The sequence below is a fragment of the Callithrix jacchus genome, chromosome 9 (assembly GCF_049354715.1).
Source record: "Callithrix jacchus isolate 240 chromosome 9, calJac240_pri, whole genome shotgun sequence".
In the NCBI taxonomy this organism is placed as follows: Eukaryota; Metazoa; Chordata; class Mammalia; order Primates; family Cebidae; genus Callithrix; species Callithrix jacchus.
This window is the reverse complement of record NC_133510.1, coordinates 113,971,641-113,988,833: the sequence shown is the minus strand read 5'-3', so window position 1 is coordinate 113,988,833 and position 17,193 is coordinate 113,971,641. Positions and strand designations below refer to the sequence as shown.

At 46.2% G+C, this 17,193-nt stretch overlaps 1 protein-coding gene across 24 annotated transcripts in view; it reads right to left on the bottom strand.

Moving 5' to 3' along the window:
- CUX2 (cut like homeobox 2) overlaps positions 1 to 17,193 on the bottom strand; it is a 322,604-nt gene that overhangs the window by 233,605 nt on the left and 71,806 nt on the right. The gene's annotated exons all lie outside the window — the stretch shown is intronic.

Genomic DNA, 17,193 nt, shown 5'->3' with positions numbered 1-17,193 from the left:
GGTAGGGTCAGAGGAACTCCTTGTTGAAACTGAGTGCTTATGGTGATCATTCATGCTGTTTGTCAAATATTTCTGGATTTCTCTCTCCCATGCACATGGTAAGATTGTACTTATTGGCTTCTTGTGGTTGAATGAGGCCATGTTGCTAGTTTTGGCCAATGAATTGAAAGCAGAAGTAATGTGTCACTTCCAGAGTGGAGCATTTTACCATTGATACAAAACCTTTAGAGGTATCCATACTTCTAGCATGGTGAATGGCACATCAGAGCTGGTGGCTGTGCCATCATCCTGGGTCCCTAAAGGGATGCTGAAGAGCTGAGTCCACTGCCCATGCATGATGGACATGTAGCCAACGAACGGGTAGTGTATGAAAGTTGCTTTGTGTTAAGCCACTGAAATTTGGGAGTCTTTTGTTACTGCAGCATAATGTAGCCCATACTTACTGATACATTGCTCAGTGAATGGAATTCATGACTACTATTAGCAATATCACCATATTCTCCAAAACCAGCAACATTCATCTAAAATCTCTTACCCTCTTTTCAATCTAGATCATATGCCTCTAAGAGGAAAACTTCAATTAATATGAATTCATTGGCAAGGTATAAGGAATGGAGCACAGTATTAGCTGTCTAAAGATCTACATTTGAGGGTCGGGTGCAGTGGCTCACACCTGTAATCCCAGCACTTTGGGAGGCCGAGGAGGGTGGATCACGAGGTTAAGAGATCGAGACCATCCGGGTCAACATGGTGAAACCCAGTCTCTACTAAAAATACAAAAATTAGCTGGGCATGGTGACGCATGCCTGTAGTCCCAGCTACTCGGGAGGCTGAGGCAGGAGAATTGCTTGAACCCAGGAGGTGGAGGTTGTGGTAAGCCGAGATCGCGCCATTGCACTCCAGCCTGGGTAACAAGAGTGAAACTCTGTCTCAAAAAAAAAATTAAAAAAAAAATAAAAGATCTACATTTGAATCTGCCACTTGCCAGCTCTGCAACCTCTGGCTAGTCACAATCTGTGGTATGAGAATAATAAGGATGAATGTATGTGTCCTTGCTTTACCAGAATGTTCTCGAACTAAAATGAGATAGTACACTGTAGAAACATAAGCTATTATGGCTGGAGGAAATTATGACGTTTGGCTGTGATAAAGTTACATTTTTCCCCCCATTGCACTTCCGGCAAGCCTTGAAGGAATTCCAATCGAGTTTCTGTTTTGTTTATATTAACCAGCTCCAGATCCAATTCAGAGTAAACTATCTCCGGTCTCTTCCAGGATTCCTCCACAGGACTCTACATTCCTAGGCTGCTTCTCACTCTCAACTTGCTCTAAATCACCAACATTCCATAATATGCCTCGGGAACTTGTCCCAATAATCACACTCCTTCTCAGAAAGTTCTTCCTAAAGCCTTCCGTAGAAATGCTTACCCTGGGGATTTAATTAATGTCAGGGCCTATATATTGACTTAGGATCAAAACGTAGAATGAAATCTATAAGTCCAAGTAACATCCACAAACCAATTAGTTAACAACACAATGCTTCTAAACTGCCAAAGTGGGGAAAAAAAGAGACTCTTAATTTCATCACTTTGTCCTCACCACTCCTCAATGTTTTGCAGGCCTTGGCATTTCCTAATTATAAACACAGCCTAATTCAATCAAGATTCCACCACTGGTTTTTCTAATGCTCTCACTCATGCTGTGAAAGCCACAACTTTCTTCCCCCCAGATAAATTAAACCTCCGTATTATAATCATTACCTAAAAATTCTCTGTAGATGTACAATTTCATTTTTTAAAATCATAATTACACATATCTACCTGTCAAATGAATAGGAGTTCTCAACATCTAATGCACATCAGCAGGAACTAAGCATTAGGCAGAAGGCCACATAAGGGGTGAGGGATTAGGGCTTGGGTTCTCCATCAGCAAGCAGAGACCAAGGTGTTCATCAAACTGTGAATGACAACAGCCAGTGGCCTGAGATCTATGTCAAAAGAATAGGAGGGTATCCATTCACTCATTTACAAATCTTTATTGACAACTTACTGTGTGCTAGTCTGTGAACAAGGCAGACCTGGTCCCTGCCTATATAGAACTTATGGTCTAGAGGGGGAGACAAACGCAAAACAGATAATCACACTAACAATTATTAATACCACAGTGATTAGTGCCAAGAAGGAAGACAGAGGACACTAGAGGGTATAATAGGAGCTGGATCATCTAGTCAGGAAATAACAAAGACCTCCTTGAGGAGATGAAACTTAAACTGGCACCTGATAAAGAAGTAGGAGTAAGCAGGGGAAGAGCATGGGGTAGAAAATGGAGACATACCATGTTCATAGATTGGAAGATTCAATATTATTAAGAAATTTTATTCTCTCTAAATTGATCTACAGATTCAATGCAGTGTCAATCAAAATACCAGGAGGTTTGCTTTGTTTTGTTTCTTGTAGAAACTGAAAAGCCAAGTCTAAAGTTTTACATAAAATGAAAAGGAAACAGAATAGCCAAAGAAACTTTGAAACAGAAGAATGAAGTTGGAAGACTTAATCTATCCTATTTCAGAACTTACTGTGAAGATACAGTAATCAATATGTGTGGTAATGCTGTAAGGATAGACATATTGATCAATAAAAAAGAATAAAATGCCCAGAAATAGATCCACACCTAGATGCCCATTTACTTTCTGAATAAAGGGATCAAAACAATGGAAAGGGATAAATAAAATCTTTCCAACAAATGATGCTGGAACAATTGGATATCCAAAAAGAAAAAAAAAATTACCTTCAAACCCTTATCACATAGCACACAAAAATTTTAATTTAAGACAGATGGCAAACCTAAACATAAATGCTAAAACAACAGCACTTCCAAAAGGCACATAGGAGAATATGTTTGTGATTTGGGCTAGGGAAAGATTTCTTACAGCAGATATGAGAGAAAGTGTATTCCAGACAGAGGGCACAGCTTAGGAAAAGGCCCTGGAGAAGGAAAGAGGTTAATTTTCTTGAGAAGCTGAAGGAAGGTCAGCATAGTGGGAGTGTGGCAGAGTTAGAGACATTCACTGCTGCAGTATCTTTATCTGCACTTTCAGAGACTGAAAACACAAGCCACACACTGGGAGAAAATCTTTCCAAATCACCTATCTAACATGGAATTGAGCCCCAGAATATATAAAGAATTCTAAAAACTCAACAACAAGAAAATAACCCAACTAAAAAATGTGCAAAATATATGAACAGAAGCGTCACTAAAACAGATACATGGATAGCAAATAAAAACATGAAAGGATGCTCAACATCATTAATCATTAGGGAAATGCAAATTAAAACCATAATGAGATACTACTATCCTCCATTAGAATGTATAAAATTAAAAAAGAAAAAAAATTGATAATATCAAATGCTGGTGAACTTGTGGAGCAACTGAAATTCTCATATGTTTCTGGTAGAAATGCAAAATGTCAAATGCAAATGCAAAATGTCAAATGCAAAAACTCTCATATGTTACAGGTAGAAATGCAAAATGGTACAGCTACTTTAGAAAAAAGTTTGGCAATCTCTTAAAAAGTTAAACATACACTTGTCAAATGACAATAGTCCCACTCCTAGGTATGCATCCTTGAGAGATAAAAGCTGTGGTCAAACAAGAACCTATATGCAAATATTTACAGCAGCTTGATTTGAAACTGCTAGAAACTGCAAATGACTTGAACATCTTTCACCAGGTGAACGAATAAACAAACTGTGCTCTGACCACAAAATGGAACACTACTCAGTAATAAAAAGGAACACACTACAGACACATGCAACAATGTGGATGAATCTCAAATGCGTTATGCTAAATTAAAGAAGTGAGGCCGGGTGCGGTGGCTCATGCCTGTAATCCCAGTACTTTGGGAGGTCAAAAGGTAGGTGGATCACTTAAGGTCAGGAGTTCGAGACCAGCCTGGTCAACATGATGAAACCCCATCTCTACTAAAAACACAAAAATTAGTTGGGCGTGGTAGCAAGTGCCTGTAGTCTCAGCTACTCAGGAGGCTGAGGCAGGAGAATCACTTGAACCTGGGAGGTGGAGGTTGCAGTAAGCTGAGACTGCACCACTGCACTCCAGCCTCGGTGACAGTAAGACTCTGCCTCAAAAAAATAAAAATAAAAAATAAATTAATTAAAGAAGTGAGATTCAAAAGATCACATATTGCATCATCCCATTTATATGACATTTGGAAAAAGGCAAAGTGACGTGGTCAGAGAACAGATCAGCAGCTGTGAGGTGTAGGGGGTGGGGAAAGGTTGGAGGTAAAGCAGCAGAAACAAGTACATTTTGGGGGATGATGGAACAGTTCCATATTCTGATTGTGGTCAAAGCTCATGGAATATACACAAAAACGAAAAAACTATAGTATGAAAATTAAAACTACAACTCCACCAGTCACCTCATCCTGCTTAGACACTTTGCCAGGCTTGCCACCACCTACTGGAGAGAATCACGAGTTTGGAGCCAGATGGTCAAAGCCTGATGCACCTTCCTAGCTCTTCCCCAGCTGGTCCTCCCTACCCCTCCACGCTCCTGGCTCCTCCTCCACCACTCCCACTCCTATTACCTTCAGGGCTCCAGGCCTCAGGGCCTTCGTTCATGCTGTTCCCTCTGCCTGGAACAGCCTTACTCTCCTCCCTCCCTGGCAAGCTGCTATGCTTTCCTCCAAATATGGCTCAAATCAAATCCAATATGGCTCAGATCCTCCAAATATGCCTATCCTCCTTGGACAGTGTCACTTTCTGTCCAAAGGGCCAGGCACTGAGGCTGAGTCTGCAGCGATGCTGAACCCGGCCGGGCTGAGCACAGTGGTGCTGTCCACTGTCCCCGTACTTAGGAAAATGCTGGCCAAGTTATGCCTTGGATCAAGGTGTCCACATTCCAAACGGGCGATAATACAAAACATGGGAGAAGCAAGGGACATCTGCCCAGCTGAAAACATGAACTTCCTTCATAAGGCTTATTGTAACCTTAAGAACTCCACGAGCTGGAAACTCAGGAGATGGAAGTCGGACAGAGTCCGGCCGCCCGAGAGAGGCCAGATCCTCAAGGCCTGCTGTGGCCACCCAGGCCCTCCCCTCTAGGTGCCTCAAAGCACAGATTGTCCAAAAGTTCCCCCACGTCCCCCAGTGTCACGCCTCCACTATGAGGCAACTCCTTCCCCAGACAGGTTAAGGAAACAGCAAAGGCCCCAGAACGCCGCTTGAGAGAGATTTCTTAGGCCGTAGCTCTGCGAGTCAGAAATAAAAAGTGGGGTCTCAGCAACATGCAATGAATGCAGCAAACACTGATTTCCGCACTGTAAGAGGCTGGTTCATTAATTCCAGATGCTCCCACCAGTCAAACCCAGGTTTGGCTTCTTTGCAACATGAGGCAAATGAGAATAGTGAATTTTCAAATTCCTTTCTGCAGCAACCTTTATTACCAAACAGAGCATAAAACCCACCCACCCAGACTGCTTAATTCTTCCTAAATAATTAACAGCACCTGCTCACCTCCCTGTTGACAAGGGCAAAACTCACTGCCTCACTCCACCCTTCTTGTGAGAGGAGAGATCAGTTGGCCACAGACCTCGGTCACCCCCACCCAAGCCCAGAGCAACCACTCATTGCTAAGCGGAATATTCTGCCCTGGCCTTCCAGCATCATAACTTCTCTACTGGATCAGATTTTTCTCCAAATCACCTTTGAGAGGTAAAGACCCAACAGGGACTTCCTGAGAAACATGTCTGTGGGTTCTTTGAGGGGAAAAAGAAAGGAGAAGCCCCCTGGGGGAACCGTTTCCCCTTGCAAGAGGCTTCTGCAAGTTGAAACCTTTCATTTCTTTTAAAAGGCGAATTTCCCTTTAGGGGAGTTGGTGCCGTTAGCAAGGCTCAAACTCTGAAATTCAAGTCCAAAAAGGCCCAGCAATTGGCCAACTGTACTGTGGGTTTTCTTGTGATTCGACAGAGCCTTGCTACTCAGAGTGTGGTCTGCCTTAGGGTGGCATCAGTTTTACCGGGGAATGCAGAAGTTCAAGTCCCACCGGGCCTAATTAACTCCTGGGAATGGGGACTCTCTCCAGGAGATTGTTATGCATGCTGAATTTTGAGGACTACCGACTGAGATCACCACCACGGGAGGCCGGTAGAGTGGAAGCTTGACCTCTGATGGCCGCCATTTTGCTCTGAAGGACATCTTCAAATGGGCTCCAACCGAATGTGGGCCTTGGAGACTGGGGAGACCCACCCTAGTTTACTAAATGAAAAAGAAGATGCAGGGAGGAGTAAAAGTGAATGACTCCCAGTAGATCGTTAGTCTGGGATAGGGTTGAGAAAGAGATGAGGCATCTGAGATCCAAGTACAAAGCCATTGTCTCTCTCTTTTTTCCGGAGATGGAGTCTCGCTCTGTCACCCAGGCTGGAGTGCAGTGGCACAATCTTGACTCACTGCAACATCCACCTCCTGGGTTCAAGTGATTCTCCTGCCTCAGCCTCCTGAGAAGCTGGGATTACAGGCACCCACCACGGCATCCAGCTAATTTTTGTATTTTTAGTAGAGACGGAGTTTCACCCTGTTGGCCAGGGTGGTCTCGAACTCCTGACTTCAGGTGATCCGCCAACCTCAGCCTCCCAAAGGGCTGGGATTACAGGTGTGAGCCACTGTGCCCGGCCAAAAGCCATTGTCTTGAAGTAATGATGTTTCTTTGGCGAGAGGCACCAGCAGGCCTCACCCTTCCCCTCCCCTCCACCCCAGCCTCTGCCCCACTTTCCCGATTCATAAGAACAGTTTCTTTAACCAAGAGGGACTTGGGGATGAAACACTCAGTCCCCCATTCACGCCTCCCCAGGCTTCTCAGTTATCCTGGTGAACACAACGAAGATTTCATGCACCAAATACCATCCAGCTCCAATTGTCATTTCAGGATTCGCACCGTTTTAATGAATGCCAAAACTGTTTTTTCACTTGATAGAGCCTGACAAGACCAACAATCACAGATTAGAGAGAAACTTCTTGCTTTTCAACAAAGGTTAATAAATAGTGACAGCATTAAGTCTATTCTGATTAACTATGCTGAAAGATATTATTGCTGTTTGTAACATGAAATCATTATTGGATTAAGCACAGCATATAAAAATGAAATGTGGGTTTTAATCTCCAATGTAGAATGCAGCCTGCTCAGAGAAACGCAGAGGGAACACTTGGAGGCTGTATTAATGTTTGAGTTGCTCTGGCGAAGGAATATTATATGGCGTTTGTCTGGTCGGGGTTTGATGGGGGAAGAGGTCTCTCAGTGAATTCTCTTGTTGTTCACCACCCCCCAACTCCAAGATGCCAAGAGGCAAACAGCAGTGACGAGCCCCTTGTGCTAGAGTTATCATGTCAAGTACCAGAGCAAAAGCCTGTAGCATCCCATCGGGGATGGATGGATCACAAGCGACCTTGGTTGTCTATGGGTGTCTCTGATCTCAAGACCTTCCCCAAGAAAATGCCAATACTAATTAAGAAACTGGAGATGAAGCACTTCAGAAGGCCTAGGTGGGAGGATTGCTTGAGGCTCGGAATTCGAGACCAGCCTGAGCAACATAGCAAGACCTCATCTCTACTTTAAAAAAAAACAAATTAGTCAAGTGTGGTGGCAGGCACCTGTAGTTCCAGCTACTCTGGAGGCCGAGGCAGGAAGATGGCTTGAGCCCAGGAGTTGGAGGACTCAGTGAGCTGTGATCGTGCCACTGAACTCCAGCCTGGGCAACAGAGAGGCAGACCCTATCTCAAACCAACAAACAAAAAGAAGTTGTTAGAGATGAGAAGAGATCCACCCTTGCTTTCTAAACGAAGAAGTTGGAGAATTTAATAGGGTTAGAAAAGAGATGAGATCCAAGTTCAAAGCCATTGCCTTGCCCCTCCTCCATCCTATCCACTGTGGACTACCAAAAATGCCCCAAGCTGTGTGATAACAGATGTTATGTGCATTTGTTCTTTCAGCACGCAGACTGTGGTCTCTAAATACCATTCGTCCAGGGCTCCCTTAAGCAAAGTCTTAGTCCAAGGCTGAGGTGGGAAACACATGGCATGAGCTTGGAACAACCTGTCCTCCCAGAAAGCAAGGAGGCCATCCAAAGTCGCTGGGGGAGTCCAGGGGACTCAGAGGCCCGGATATGCCAGAGATGGGACAGTCGGAGCATAAACAAGGGCAGGAACTGAAATGGATTAAGATACTTCTGTTACACTGGCATCTATGGGCTTATAATGATATATATTATTATATATATCATCATATATAATATATATGTATTTTTTTTTGAGAGAGAGAGTTTTGCTCTTGTTGCCCAAGTTAGAGTACAGTGGCACGATCTCAGCTCACTGCAACCTCTGCCTCCTGGGTTCAAACGATTCTCCTGCCTCAGCCTCCAAGGAGTTGGGATTACAGGCACATACCACCACACCCACCTAATTTTTGTATTTTTAGTAGAGACAGGATTTCACCATGTTGGCCAAGCTAGTCTTGATCTCCTGATCTCAGGTGATCTACCCGCCTTGGCCTCCCAAAGTGTTGGGGTGTGAGCCACCACGCCCGGCCTATAATGAGATTTTTTAGAACTCTCAATAGGCCACCTTTGGAGGATGCTAGGGAACCAGCTCATTATTTTGAAAACCAGCAAATAAAGAGAAAGATTTAAGCATCTCTCTTCCCTTTTGTAGACATACTTTCCTTCAGGGTAAGCAAATAATTGATGAGGGGCGGTTTCTCTGTAGAGAAATTGCCCAGCTATGAAAGAGAAAGAGGGATCTAATGAAGGTTTAGCAACCCCTAATGAATTCACGGACCCAGGCAATGATTATCAGCGGCCACAAAATCCAGTGTTTGAAAAGCTGATGGGGAACTTGACAACGGCTAGACCCGCTGGTAGCTCCTGAACCCACCAATCAATCTCCATGTCACGAAAGGGAGACAGCCAGACCTCGTTTGCCTCTGCTGAATGGCATGTGGCCACCTGCAACGTGGTCTTGCCAAAAATGTTGATCTGGCATCTGATCAAGCCTCTGGGGCTACCACCATCTCACAGGAGACCCAGGGGATGGAGGAGAGTGTTCAATGACACCATGAAGATGCACTCAGCCAAACCCAACGGACAGAAACTGTACGGGACAGGATGGTTTCTTCAGCAAGAAAAAAAGTTGCAAAAAAAAAAAAAAAAACGGAGAGGAAGAGAAAATGAAGGAGAGGAGAGAATGGGTGGAGACAGAGGAGAGAAGAGGTGGGGGAAAAGAGAAAAGATAGTGGGTAGAAACGGTAGGAATGGAGGCAGCAGAGAGTGGGGAAAACAGGTTCAAATATGAATCTGATCCATGTTGATGTAAATAAAAAATTGAATAAATAGGGAAGAAGGGGTTCAATGAATAAATGTAGAAGTAGTGACGGAAACAGAAAATCATCATTTGGCCAACACCATAGCAATAATTGTTTCAAGCAAGAAGCATCAATGCATGCTAAAATTATTGGGCAAAAGGATGATGAGAGACAGAGTATTACACTGTCTCAAAATGTTTCCCCACAAGTACTCATGAGTTACAAAGGGAAAAATAATAATCTTACAGCAGAGAATCCAGCCAGACATCACCTTGAGCAAGTAACCAAAGCGAACAGCAGTGGTGCCTCCCGATCCAATGCACGGAGGAGGACACAGCATCACTCCTATAGCTAAAAATGCACAAGCTGAATCCAATCATAAGTCAACACCCTGCATCCTCAAATGGAGGGACATTCTACAAGACAAATGGCCAGTTTTCGTCACAAGTGTCAAAGTCAAGATAGAGAAAGGAAGACTGAAAAACTGTTTGAGATTAAGGGAGACTCTGGGGAAATGGCAAGTCCATGCATTGCATGATCCAGAACCGGACCCTGGACCAGAAAAAGGACACCAATGGGACACTTGACAAACTTTGAGTCGGATCAGTCTGTTATGTAATGGGTGTTTCATCCACATTAATTTTTCTGACTTTGTAATTGTGTTGTGGTTAGGTTGGAAGTTAACATTCAGGGAATCCAGGGAATTCTTTGTACTGTTTTTGTAACTTTTTGTCCATCTTTTTGAAATTATCTCTAAATGAAAAGTTGAAAAAAAGTTTAAATAAATTACACCCAAAGCCTTCCCGAACTGTCCTAACTCATTTATTTGTTTTTCACCCTCTCGAATTTTGATTTCAGGCATTTGTTTTCTCACTGTAGCTTACAAGTCCCATCCCAGACCTTTCCATTCCCTGCACCTTCTGCTCCCTCGCCTAGAGGATAGGCGTTCTGCCTGCCAGGGCACATGTCCCAACAGCCCCAACATCCTGGAGCCAGCAAGGACAAAGTAAATATGGTGGGAACTGTAGCACTGGGACCTGCCCTGGTGAAACCTGCAGCTCCCGGAACTCCCTGAGGCAACAGAAGAACTGGGAACACGGAGAAAAGAATTACAAGTGACATCTACATGACATCTTTGCCTGATTAGATTAGGCAGGAAATCCTGAAGAAGAATGGATGCACCCCAGTTGGATGTCAAAAAGGTTTCTGCAAAGGAGAAACTGACATGGGCTTAAGGACTCCAGGTGCACACCACGTGAGCTTGGCCAGAGAGTATGAAGACCTCTGGGGGTCTTGGCAGACCTTGGGTGTGATTCAAAGGGATATGGCCCCTGTCACCAAAAGCTGTACATTTGGGTATACCTGTAGATGTTACAAAGAACCTGTTTCCTCACCTGTAAAACAGGGATAGAGGTGCGATGCAATGAGATGGTATAAGTTAACGCAATGCCTGACACACACTGTCCAGCCAATAGGAGGTGGCATTGTGTGTTATCATTGCTTCTGAATTTCAAACTCAACCATCTTGCCACCATATGGGCCTTGCTTGCATATAGCCCCTAGCAACTCCATCAACTGAGCTGCTGACAGCACAAAGCCCAACGCTTGTCTTCCACTACATCCTTGCCTCTCCCTGTCCCCAGGTTGTCCCTGTCCCTCTTTCCTCTCCTGGCCATACTGGATGGCAACTGTCCTCCCATCTCACCAGAGATTCTATGCCTCACTGCCTTTTTGCCTATGAATTCCTGTAACAGAAATGTGTTTTCTGCCCTACCCCTTTCTGTCATATGTTGTTGGAAGTGTTGTCATTCAAGGCCCTTCTCTCGGAAGTCTTCCAGGATTGCCTCAGTCAAAATCAACCACCCCTTCCTTGGCATCCACCTGGTGCCTTTTCTTATTTGTATCAGCAATTAAGACTCATTATCAGGCCAGGTGTGGTGGCACACGTCTGTTATTCCAACACTTCGGGGCTGAGCTGAGAGGATTACTTGAGCCCAAGAGTTTGATACCAGCCTGGGCAACATAGCAAGACCCCATCTCCAGTAAAAATAAAAATACTAGCCAGGGCTAGGTACAGTGGCTCATGTCTGTAATCCCAGCATTTTGGGAGGCCAAGGTGGGTGAATTGCTTAAGTCCAGGAGTTTGAGACACCCTGGGCAACATAGCAAGACCCCATCTCTACTAAAAATAAAAATATGAGCTGGGGCTAGGCATGACGGCACCTGCTGTAGTTCCAGCTGCAATCATGCCTGTAATCCTAGCACTTTCTGAGGCTGAGGTGGGTGAATTGCTTAAGTCCAGGAGTTTGAGACACCCTGGGCAACATAGCAAGACCCCATCTCTACTAAAAATAAAAATATGAGCTGGGGCTAGGCATGACGGCACCTGCTGTAGTTCCAGCTGCAATCATGCCTGTAATCCTAGCACTTTCTGAGGCTGAGGTGGGTGAATTGCTTAAGTCCAGGAGTTTGAGCAGCCTGGGCAACATGGCAAAACCCTGTTCTTACAAGAAATCAGCTCTGCTCCCTCTGCATGTGGTTCCAACTACTCGGGAGGCTGAGGTGGGAGGATCACTTGAGCCTAAGAGTTTGAGCAGCCTGGGCAACATGGCAAGACCCTGTTCTTACAAGAAATCAGCTCTGCTCCCTCTGCATGTGGTTCCAGCTACTAGGGAGGCTGAGGTGGGAGGATCACTTGAGCCTAAGAGTTTGAGACCAGCCTGAGCAACATAGCAAGACCCCCATGTCTACTAAAAATAAAAATATGAGCTGGGCATGGTGGCATATGCCTGTAGTCCCAGCTACTCAAGAGGCTGGGATGGGAGGATCGCTTGAGCCCAGGTGGTCAAGGCTGAAGTGATCTATGATCATGCCACTGCACTCCAACCTGGGCATCAGAGAAGGACCCTGTCTCAAAAAAAAAAAAAAAAAAGACTAATTATTAGGTAATATCATCATTGAAATCAGAGCTGCCATGAATTACCATTAGATAAATTCTCAATCCTCTGAACAGCCATGCAGCAGGTATTACTGTTCATCACTTTACAGATAAGGAAACTGAGTCACCGAGAGGTGAAGCCACTTACACAAGGCTACCACCCAGCTGGAAAGTGACAGATGTAGCCTTCAAACCCAGGTCTGTGTGGCTCCCAAGTCCCAGCTCTTCTCCCGATACTTATGGGAAAAGCAGCTGAGAGGAAGCAATCTGCAGTCCCCATCTCCCAGGGGGTGTGGGTTATAAGTCCTGGAGAGCATGCAGAGCACATGTGTACACACACACACACACACACACACACACACACACACACACACAGCTTTCCGGTTTCCCCCAGTAGCCCTCTCCTGAATTTCAAAACATCTCCCCTTTGCTGAGTCACCTCTTCCGTCAGCCCCTTCCTGGGAGGAGGCAGACAGAAATCAATAGCCATTGCCTATCAAATCAGTGATCAAGTCAACCAGCATCAGGCCCCCGAGGCCACGACTGATCATTCCAAAACCCCCAAGTCCCATTTCATTACAGCTAAAAGAATATTTCCTTTTAATCACCCCCAAATATTTCTGAAGAGGCAGAAATAAATAAGACTGCCTGGGGAGAGCCAGGCCATACATCTTCACATCAGGAGCAGTGAAGGACACATACCGGCCCAGGGAATGGAGCAGCGGCGCCCTCCCCAGTGCAGGGCCCCGATCCTCAATGTGGCCCCCGAGTCAGTTCTGCGGACAGCAATGAGCTTGGGTCCATGGATGGATCAGCCAAGAACAGCTCCTTAGAGGAGAACAGCTTACAAGACACAGCTGGAAAAACCCGGTGGGGGAAGCAGAGCATTTCAGGTAGAACCACCAAGACTCATGTCCCATTCATCCAGTATGGGAGCCACAGGGTCCCCTCCCTACGTCTGTCCTTTCTTCAAAAGAAGCATCCACATTCTCTGAGGGCCACAGCGGCCTGCGCGCCCAGGTGGTCCCAAAAGGAGTCAAGGTCACCAGGTGGGGCCAATCTGACTCTTGGTGCTCCGTGAACTTGTAGGTGTCTCTGAAGCTCAGTGGCTGCTGTCTCCTCCTCTGGTGACCAGGAATAGACTGTATAACCCCTCTTCTGGCCTGGTGGCTCTGAAAACAGCCCAGCAGTAATGATCATGGCCAGCAGTCTGCACTGTGTGCGAAGTTCTTTCTTTCCATATGTTGTGTGAATTATCTCATTTTATAGACGAGGAACCAGGGCCACAGAGAGGTAAAGCAACTTGCCCTGCATCACACAGCCAGAAGGCTGAAGAGCTGGGATTTGAACCAGGGAAGCCTGCCTTCTGAATCAGGCCCTTCCTCCTTTCCCGCCTTCCCGCCTGGTCAGTGTGACGGTCCAAGGCTTTGGGACCTCTGCAAATTATGGGGTTCAGAAGATGCTTCCTGGGCTTCTCTTTGGCCTCTGTTAGCCTACAAACCTCCTATGAGCCATCCTGAGATTTGGCTTCTCGATTAAATCCTTCTTAATGCCCCAAATCCATCAACAAGCATGAACTCGACACCGATCCTGCTTTCATACTACGTAAGGGGGAGAAAGGCAGAAAAAGGAGGCTCTGGCCTACGAAGAGCCCTAGTCTACCTGACACGAAAATGGTGCAGCCAGGACATGCTGGAATTAGATAGAAGACACAAAAAAGATGACTGTGCCCCAAGAGAGAGAAAATGCAGACGACAATAAAGACAGAAAGAGAAGAGGCACTTAGCAGTAGCCATGGCACTTAGGCAGGACTGGAAGTGCAAGTAGGTTAGGGCTAGGGAAGAGAGAGACATTCCAGATGGTCAGAAGGGCTTGGGCAAGTGCCTGGACCCAAGTTGGTCCAATCAGGGGGAATCCTGGGACATTTGCTGAAGCCTGGGAAAGAGGTGCTTTCTCTCCCTAGGAGATGCCAAGATGGCGAAACAGAGCTGCCAGGGGAGAATCCTGGCTCAGAACAAAGCCCACCCATACAGGGGAAAGCTGAGCCAGTATCTGAGTAGGATGAGATAACATTCGAGTAGCTGGATACAGCCATACCTGAAGCCGAATGCCTGACCCTTTCAGGTCACATGAGCCAATAAAAATCTTCTTTTGTTTAAGCTGATTCCAGGTAAGTTCCTCTCAGACAGAACCATAAGAGTCCTGCCCATTATAGCAGACAGCAGCCCCAGATCCTCCCCAAGTGTGGCAAAGTCCCTAAAAAGTCTATTTGAGATTCACGCAACGACTAGTTCTCTTCTTTCACTTGGCACCAACAGGGCATCTCCCTGCATCGCAGCACTGAGCACAGAAATGTTCATTGAAAGAATGAATGAAGTTTCCCTCCCAGTTGATGTACCCCTGTCTGTCAAAGTCATATCCATTGCCTCTAACCCATTCCCTGGTCTTCGAGTTGGAAGATAGCATCTGTTTCCAGCCAGCAACTTTATCTCTGGCCATCACACTCACAGTTAAGTGACTGACTTCAAGGGATGTTCCCAGCACCCAGGAACACCTCTGCAAAGGGGAGGTCATTCCATCAGGTGCCCGGTTCATGGGAAACTGCCTGGTTGTGCCTGAACCCAATCACCCATTCGCCACAGCGAGCACGGTACCCACTCATCAAACAAGCACTGGCTGAGCATCCACTATACACTAGACCTGTTGCTCAAAGCATCCAAATGAGTGAGGTCTGGGTCCAGAGGCAAAAATCCATGAAACAGAAGAAGCTTCACCCATCGAATAAGACCATTAAGAGAAGAGGAGTGTTTCCTTTAGGCAGGAAACTTACAGACTTATCTGTTGCTAATGTAATAAAGTGTTTTCTTCCTAAAATAACTCCTTCCTGTAGACATCAAGGCATCCACTTCAAATCCTGTTGGTAGCCCTGTTAAACTGGCAAGGAATATCACTTTGCAAAAAGTCAAAACAACAATAGTAATAACAATAACGGCCTTTTTTTTTAATCACTTACTATGCAAACTGCCAGGCTCAGTGTTTTAGCTACACTGTCTCCCTGAATCTTTGCTACACACTACAAAGTGAGTAAACAGAAGCTCAGAGAGGTTAAGGAGCTGCCCTGAAGTCACTCAGCAACTGGAAGAACTAGGACTTCTACACAGATTTGGAAGACTCAAAATGTCTCTGAGCCTCAGCTTTCTCCCCATCAAATAGGAATAAGGATTCTCTTTAGAGGGTTTCTGCGAAGACAGATGAGAACATGTATGCAGGCTGTTCCAGCACACGGCCTGGCTCTGCCTCACTGAGCGAGCCTGAGTATTTCGTCCTCAACATGTCCATGACATGGTTTGAGGTGGGATGGGCTCAGGGCACAGTGTGATGCCAGGATCAGGGGAAATCTCATGCCACTCTCCTCTCAGCTGTCTGCCACCAACGCTCAGATGGAGTCAGCTTTGGACAAGTGCACAACAGTCTCGGGTGCCCACAGCCACCACAAGCCCGAGCTTGCTAGGTCCGCCCTCGGAGGGAGAGCTGCCAGGTGGCTTCCTTGCCGACTGGCTCCCACCCTTGGCTGCTGCCCAGGGTGACTTAACCTGAGTCTCTGCCCGCCTTGCCAAAGCGTTGGAGGAGAGACAGGCACAGCATTTGGTGCAGCCCACCCACGCTAGATGCCCACCCCATAACCCATGCCACAATGCCTCAGGCATGCCCAACCAGATGCCTGGCACACAGCAGCTGCCTAACAGCAGCACACGGCGGGCAAGGCTGCAGAAGGAGTGGGTTACTCATTGTGTGATTTTAAAAAAAGAGGATATTGCGTGCCGACGGGATGTTTTAATCTGAGTTCAGGCATTCCAGAAATAACAAGAATAGCTCCTGCTCTATAGTACTTATTGTAACTTTTATGTAAGGTAAGAAATTTAACCCTCACGACATCCCCATGAAGTCGGTACTATATTTAGCCTGATATTGCGGGTGAAGAAACTGAGGCACAGATAAAGTGACCTGCCTGATACCACACATAGCTAGGACACACTGAACCAATCCAGCCCATGGAAGTCTGCCACGTTCCAGAAAGAGACAGCCCTGAGCCTGGCACTGCTATGGCTCCCATTTTAGAGGTGGGAAGACTAAGGCTCAGAGAAGCTTGGCAGCACGCCCAAGGCCACACAGAATTCAAAGCCAGGCTCCAGATACGCACCTCGCACTGGCGCCATCATATTCTACTCTGCAGAGTACCTGGTTTCTATTTTGTAAGATGTGACTCTCCCTACCTGCTCACCCACCCAGCACTGGATCTGCAGAGGGTGATACCATAACATGACAAATCCCAGTGAAGGGACAGTGAGCCGGATGGGGACAGAGATCAAAAGGAGGTTCCCCCGGCTCTGTGGAGCAGCCTGGCAGCCACCAGGTTCCCTGCAAGGCGTGGCTTTTCTAGCCTGAGAAGCGGCTGGAGGGAGTCACACCCTGGAGGTGGCAGGGTGCAGGGCTGCTGCGGTGTGGCTATCTGGGGGACAGTGACAATCTCCAGGGCTGTGGCCAGAGTCCCTCACCACCCAGCTGGGGCAGCCTTCCTGGAAGGTGGATCCTGGGAACCAATCACGGGGCACCAGCCTCTCCCGGGCCGGACTGACCTCTGTTAACCAGGGGTCCTCATCACAAGGGGTGGGTGTATCTTGAAAAAGCACATTTGTATCACAAAGTCTTTTGATTTTACAAAGCAACACCCCTTCCAAAAACAAAACACACATTGTTTTTATAGCCCAAGCTACAGAAGGCAAATCTCGACAAAACCATCTTGGTTCAAATAGGCTGGGTTAAAAATGGCCACAGCCCTCAGAGGGACTGGGGGGGTGTTTTCCAGGCTCTGACTGGAGTTGGGG